A 7,266-nucleotide genomic window follows, 5' to 3' on the forward strand; every position below is an offset into this window, starting at 1 on the left:
TTTCAGCAAATGTAAATCTCTTACTTTATTGTTCTTTTTAGTTTAGTCATATGTTGAAGATACCGTTTTTACACTTGGCAGGTAGGGAATGAGAATGTTGTCAGAAAATGTGTTATAACCATCATTGAAAAAAGTCACATTGTATTACATTTTTCTGTACATTGACAAAGTCTATTTAATAGAATCATCAGGCAGTGATGCCATAAAAATAGGAGTCGGTTCCATGGTAGAAGTGACCTGACTGCCTCCCACAGAGGGAGTCAGGTCCCCTCTATCAATGAGGCTCATTTTGCAGGTGCTGAATTTGTCCCCAACGTTCCCAATTATGTCTGAACCAATCAGAGTCCTTGTGAAAGAAGCAACTGGTCGAATTGCATATTCAGTGCTGTACAGTATTGGAAATGGATGTGTCTTTGGTAAAAACCAGCCTACAATTCTTTTGCTGATGCATATCACCCCTATGATGAGTGTCCTGGATGGTGTCCTAATGAAACTGCAAGACTGTGCCCTTTCCCTTTGGAAATATGTCATTGCAGCAGACAAAGAAGAGCTGGTCTTCAAAGACTTGGATGTGGCCATTCTTAGGGGCTCCATGCCAAGAAGGGAAGGCATGGAGAAGAAAGATTTACTTAAAGCACATGTGAAAATCTTCAAATGCCAAGATGCAACCTTGAAGAAATATACCAAGAAGTTAAATTTATCATAATGGAAAATCCAGTTAATACCATCTGCCTGATTTTCTTCATGTCAGCTCCATCTATCCCCAAGAACTTCAGTTGCTTAATTCATTTGAATCACAACTGAGATGAAGCACAAATCACTCTTAAACTTGGTGTGACTGCTGAAAATGCGAAGAATGTCATTATCTAGGGAGACTATTCCTCAATTCAGTATCCAGATGTCAACCATGCCAAGGAGAAATTGCAAGAAAAGGAAATTAGTGCTTATGAAGCTCTGAAAGATGACAGCTGCCTCAGGGAGAATTCATCATGACTGCAGCAGCATGATGCTGCTTTCATCAAAGCTTGAATACTATCCAGTGCAATATCTGCCATAAAAGCTATCTCTGACTGTCAGAGATATCTGGTTTGAAACACCAGAGGGTGAGTTTGTGTCCATGGGTGTTACCGCTGATGGCAGCTCTTATGGTATGCCTGATGATCTGCTGCTCTGCTGTGATAATCAAGAATGAGACCTGGAAGTTTAAGTTCTCCCTATTAATGATTTCTCATGTAAGGAGATGGATCTTACTGCAAAGGAGCTACTTATGAAGTATTGGACAATAAACTAGTTTTGAAGTTCTTTTCTTTGCCTGACTAGAAAATCATTTTGATGTTACTAAATGTGCCAAAGCTCAAGAACCTAAATAGCATCTTTGACTCTAGTACCAAATAATAATAATGTTATACTTAAATTACATGTACAGAAAACATATTAAAGAGTATGTGCTTCTTGGTACATATTTTTAAATGACAATTTATTATGCTGTTACTGCTGCTTTTAAAATAAATATATACTCAAATGAAAAATAATAAAATATACTAAAAGTATTGGAAAGAGTTTATAAAACGTATTAAGCAGAAACATTTGCAATTGTCTGCAGTGTACTATATGTCTAAGCAAAAGCAACATCTTTTGGGAATGTCTCTAACCTTAAGGGAGGCTGCCTAGAATTGAGAAAAGAGAAAGAAAAAGAAAGGCATTTTTAGACTGAGGAGGTGGGAAAGTCCTAGGCATCAGCTGTGCTTCAGTTCAAGCCTGGATAAAAATTAGTTCAGATTGGAGCAGCGAATTAAGGCCTCAAAGGGATTTTTCAAAAGAAAATAGATCATAGCTCATCTCATATACTTGAAAGTATTGCAATTCATTTTGGTACACTCAAAGGCTTGGGAGTAAACTTATGGTAGGTACATAGAAAATATAGCAATTAAAGATTAAGACAATTATTAACTTCAGGGAAAAAAGCAAGATCACATATTAAGGTAAAATGTGAATATTTATTTAACAGGAATCGATCAGGACTTTTCATGGTTGAATGTCATCCTGGGTGCCCAAGGAAGTGAGCACCCAGACTTTCTTGCTGTTTTGCCCAGATGTGTGGGACAGGAGAAACAGGGACACGTGAGACCTGAAAGATGTCATCATCAAACATCAAAAATAAAGTCAGACTCTTTAATACAATTTACTCATAATGTTTGACTGACGATCAAAATATGCCGTGTTTTATCTAAGTGAATGTGACCTTGTTTAAGTTAGACATTGTGGTACTCTACGAGGCCTGAAGCCTGAGATCAGTGAATGAGACCTTGTTTAAGTTAGATGTTGTGGTACTCTATGAGGCCTGCAGCCTGAGATCAGTAAAGAAAGTGAATGTTTTATTGAACACCTATTTCAAGAGCTCAACAGTGTGTAAAGGGAAAGACATCTTTCCCTTTACACAATGAACAATGCCATCCTTGTTCATTATCCATGATGTCTGGAAAATTTTTAATTATTTAAAAAAGTTTAATTATTTCAATAGCTCTTGGTGTACAGGTGGTTTTTGTCTACGTGGATAAATTATATAATGGTGAATTCTGAGATTTTACTGTACCCATCACCTGAGTAGTGTACATTGTACCTAATGTGTAGTTTTATATCCTGGCTCTCCTCCTACATTCTCCCTTTTGACATTCTAGAGTCCATTGTATCACTCTGTATGTTTTTGCATATTCATAGATTAGCTCCCTCTTATAAGTGATGTTAAAGCAAACTAAAAAATATTTGAGTCCTTGTGGACAAATCATAACCTAACTTAATAGGTAGTTGAGATTAAAAACCTAACTTAGGAGTATCTGTCTGTAACAAAAGCTGGGTCCTGGCCAATCCCAGAAGCCACAGTTCAACCACTCATACAATACTGAGTGTTTAAACTGTGTCCAAATAAGACAAACACCAACCTGTAACCAATCCAGCTGTTTCTGTACCTCACTTCTGATTTCTGTACGTCACTTTCCTTTTTGTTTTTTGTCTATAAATTTCTTGTGACCATGAGGTATCCCTGGAATCTCTCTGAATCTGCTGCGATTCTGGAAGGTGCCCAATTTATGAATCTTTCTTTTTTTCTAGCTCAATTAAACTCTGTTAAAATTAATTTGTCAGAAGTTTTTTTTTTTTTTTTTAGCAGATCTGGTATCAGAAGTGGGATTTGAAGTAAAACTCTGTGAACCCCAGGAACACCAGGTGAGCAGGTGAGGTGCCTGTGGAACCAGTTGTGCTCACTGCTTTCCTGATTGTAACTGAAGGTCGTGGGTGAGTTTTCACTCAGATTTGGAACTTCACTAACATGTGTTCTGAGCTCTCTGAGTTTATTTGTGCAATACTTAGACTGGACTGCATCCAGGATCAAATTGGACTTGATAATTAACTGGATTGGATTCAGCTAGAGGTGTCAGACCTTGTGCAGGTACCTTATTTTATTTTTTTCCTTTTTTTATTATTATACTTTAAGTTCTAGGGTACATGTGCACAATGTGCAGGTTTGTTACATATGTATACGTGTGCCATGTTGGTGTGCTGCACCCATCAACTCGTCATTTACATTAGGTATATATCCTAATGCTATCCCTCCCCCTTACCCCCATCCCATGATAGGCCCCAGTGTGTGATGTTCCCCAACGTGTGTCCAAGTGTTCTCATTGTTCAATTCCCACCTATGAGTGAGAACATGCGGTGTTTGGTTTTCTATCCTTGTGATAGTTTGCTCAGAATTATGGTTTCCAGCTTCATCCATGTCCCTACAAAAGACATGAACATATCCTTTTTTATGGCTGCATAGTATTCCATGGTGTATATGTGCCACATTTTCTTAATCCAGTCTATCACTGATGGACATTTGGGTTGGTTCCAAGTCTTTGCTATGGTGAATAGTGCCGCAATAAACATACATGTGCATGTGTCTTTATAGGAGCATGATTTATAATCCTTTGGGTAGATACCCAGTAATGGGATAGCTGGGTCAAATGGTATTTCTAGTTCTAGATCCTTGAGGAATTGCCACACTGTCTTCCACAATTGTTGAACTAGTATACACTCCCACCAACAGTGTAAGAGTGTTCCTATTTCTCCACATCCTCTCCAGCACCTGTTGTTTCCTGACTTTTTAATGATTGCCATTCTAACTGGTGTGAGATGGTATCTCATTGTGGTTTTGATTTGCATTTCTTTGATGACCAGTGATGATGAGTATTTTTTCATGTGTCTGTTGGCTGTATAAATGTCTTCTTTTGAGAAGTGTCTGATGAGATCCTTTGCCCACTTTTTGATAGGGTTGTTTGATATTTTCTTGTAAATTTGTTTAAGTTCTTTGTAGATTCTGGATATTAGCCCTTTGTGAGATGGGTAGATTATAAAAAATTTCTCCCATTCTGTAGGTTGCCTGTTTACTCTGATGGCAGTTTCTTTTACTGTGCAGAAGCTCTTTAGTTTAATTAGATTCCATTTCTCAATTTTGGCTTTTGTTGCCATTGCTTTTGGTGTTTTAGTCATGAAGTCCTTGCCCATGCTTATGTCCTGAATGGCATTGCCTAGGTTTCTTCTAGGGGTTTTATGGTTTTAGGCCTAACATGTAAGTCTTTAATCCATCTTGAATTAATTTTTGTATAAGGTGTAAGGAAGGGATCCAGTTTCAGCTTTCTAAATATGGCTAGCCAGTTTTCCCAACACCATTTATTAAATAGGGAAGACTTTCCCCATTTCTTGTTTTTGTCAAGTTTGTCAAAGATCAGATGGTTGTAGATGTGTGGTATTATTTCTGAGGGCTCTGTTCTGTCCCATTGGTCTATATCTCTGTTTTGGTACCAGTAACAATGCTGTTTTGGTTACTGTAGCTTTATAGTATAGTTTGAAGTCAGGTAGCCTGATGCCTCCAGCTTTGTTATTTTGGCTTAGGATTGTCTTGGCAATGCAGGCTCTTTTTTGGTTCCATATTAACTTTAAAGCAGTTTTTTCCAATTCTGTGAAGAAAGTCGTTGGTAGCTTGATGGGGATGGCATTGAATCTATAAATTACCTTGGGCAGTATGGCCATTTTCACAATATTGATTCTTCATATCCATGGGCATAGAATGTTCTTCCATTTGTTTGTGTCCTCTTTTATTTCATTGAGCAATGTTTGTAGTTCTCCTTGAAGAGGTCCTTCACATTCCTTGTAAGTTGGATTCCTAGGTATTTTATTCTCTTTGAAGCAGTTTTGAATGGGAGTTCACTCATGATTTAGCTCTCTGTCTGTTATTGGTGTATAAGAATACTTGTGATTTTTGCACATTGATTTTTTATCCTGAGAATTTGCTGAAGTTGCTTATCAGCTTAAGGAGATTTGGGGCTGAGACGATGGGGTTTTCTAAATATACAATCATGTCATCTGCAAACGGGGACAATTTGACTTCCTCTTTTCCTAATTAAATACGCTTTATTTTTTTTTTCCTGCCTGATTGCCCTGATCAGGTACCTTATTTTTAATAATGGGATCATTTCAATTCATAGAGTCTGGGAATCCACCTTCTGGGACTTCAGCTAATTTTATGTGTACAAATTATGGGCCCAGGTGTGTGCATTTTTCAAAAAATGGGTTAAACTCATTAAAGAAAACTTAGAATTCAGATGGCTGCAATGGAGAACTTTTAATTTGGATAAAATTGTTTATCTTCAAGACATATTAAATAGGGGGATCAAAACCCTCAAAAAACAGTGGCACATATTCTTTTATTGGTATGCAGAAGCTTCTAAAAGACTAAATTAATCAAAAATTGACTTTTTAAAAGGTTGTTTGCAAACCGCAAATGAAAATCTTAAGCAACAGACTAAGGACATGACAAAAGACGACTGTACTCTGACTCAACTAACCCCAACTCTTCCTTTTCTTTATCCATCTCCACCTAGATACTGAGTCCACTAACCTTTTTGCTAAATTACCCTTTCACCCTGAAGATAATGGCAAAAAAAAAAAAAAAAAAGAAATTAGACATATCCCTTACAAAGTGAGATGTTCTAGTCAGTTAGTCCTGCCTGCTGTAACCATGTTCACTCTGTGGTCTAAAACCAAGCTTATAGCCATTGTGATGAACTTCCCTGGTCAAAGGAAAAATTCTCAAAAATTTACCGAGGAATTTAGAATCTTCTTAGGAGTTTATGATCCAGGAGTTTCTGACCTTTGACAATTTGTTCACATGATATTGGGGTCTGATGAATCTCAGAAATAAATGGGAGTAGCAGAATGGGACAAACCTAAGAGAATATTAAAAACCCCTCCAAAAGCTCCTCATGAGAAGAACCAAACGTAGCTAGAAAATTTGCTGAAAACCTTTTAAATTCAATTCCTAATTTTTTCTAAAAAAAAAAATTGATTGGTTTATCATACAATATTGTAAAGAAAGATAGGATGAACCAATTTTAGATTATAGAACTCACTTAGAAACATTGTGAAACATTCTGGGCTCAAAGTACAGTAAGGAGAATTTCCTGCAGGGACTGAAATGGCATTAGCTTTTCTGTTTATAAATGGACTCCATCGTGAACTTAGCAGTTTAATTAAAAAACATAAGCTGAGATGGGAAGTGACTGAATTGGTGGCCTTTGCTGAACATTTTGAGGGAACTCTGGAACAAGAAAACACTCAAAAGGCTAAGAAGCTTAGGACCCTTCAATTACAACAGTTACAGGGGCCAAGACCAGAGGCACCTTCTTGTTCCCATTTTAAATCACAACCCAGAGGTTCTGAAAGAGGAAATTCTTCCCAAGATGTCCGCCCTTATGCAAACACCGAGGACACTGGAAAAGGGATTGTCTACTTTTATATTGGTCCACCAATAAGCTTCCCTTTAGGCCGAACTGTTTCACCACTAGAGAGAGCCCAAGAGACCTTAGGCCTCCTGAATAAACATCAAGGAGGATCTGAAGGATACTCCTGTAAATTGCTCCCTGTAATATCTTTAAATGAACATGGAGAAACAGAGTTAAAATAAATAGGAAGTCATGTACAGTCCTGGTGGATACCAGAACTACTCTATCTGTCATAAACCCCGCTTTAATAAGCCAACAAATCCCTCAGGGTAAAAAGATCATTTCTGTGGTGGGGGTTTCAAATCAAGTTCAAGAGGTTCCCACCTCTGAACATATTCAATTAACTTCGGGGGTCTTTTCAGAAAAATACACCTTTTTTTTTTTTTTGTACGATTTGATACTGCTCCAGTAAACTTGTTAGGGCAAGATTTACTTTCAAAGCTAAAAG

The 7,266-nt window shown here is 37.4% G+C and overlaps 1 pseudogene; it reads left to right on the plus strand.

The window, feature by feature from the left end:
* The first annotated feature begins 325 nt into the window (after positions 1-325).
* On the plus strand, positions 326-1,370 carry LOC100994066 (malate dehydrogenase, cytoplasmic-like; annotated as a pseudogene).
* The last annotated feature ends 5,896 nt before the right edge of the window (positions 1,371-7,266 follow it).

The sequence above is a fragment of the Pan paniscus genome, chromosome X (assembly GCF_029289425.2).
Source record: "Pan paniscus chromosome X, NHGRI_mPanPan1-v2.0_pri, whole genome shotgun sequence".
Taxonomy (NCBI): Eukaryota; Metazoa; Chordata; class Mammalia; order Primates; family Hominidae; genus Pan; species Pan paniscus.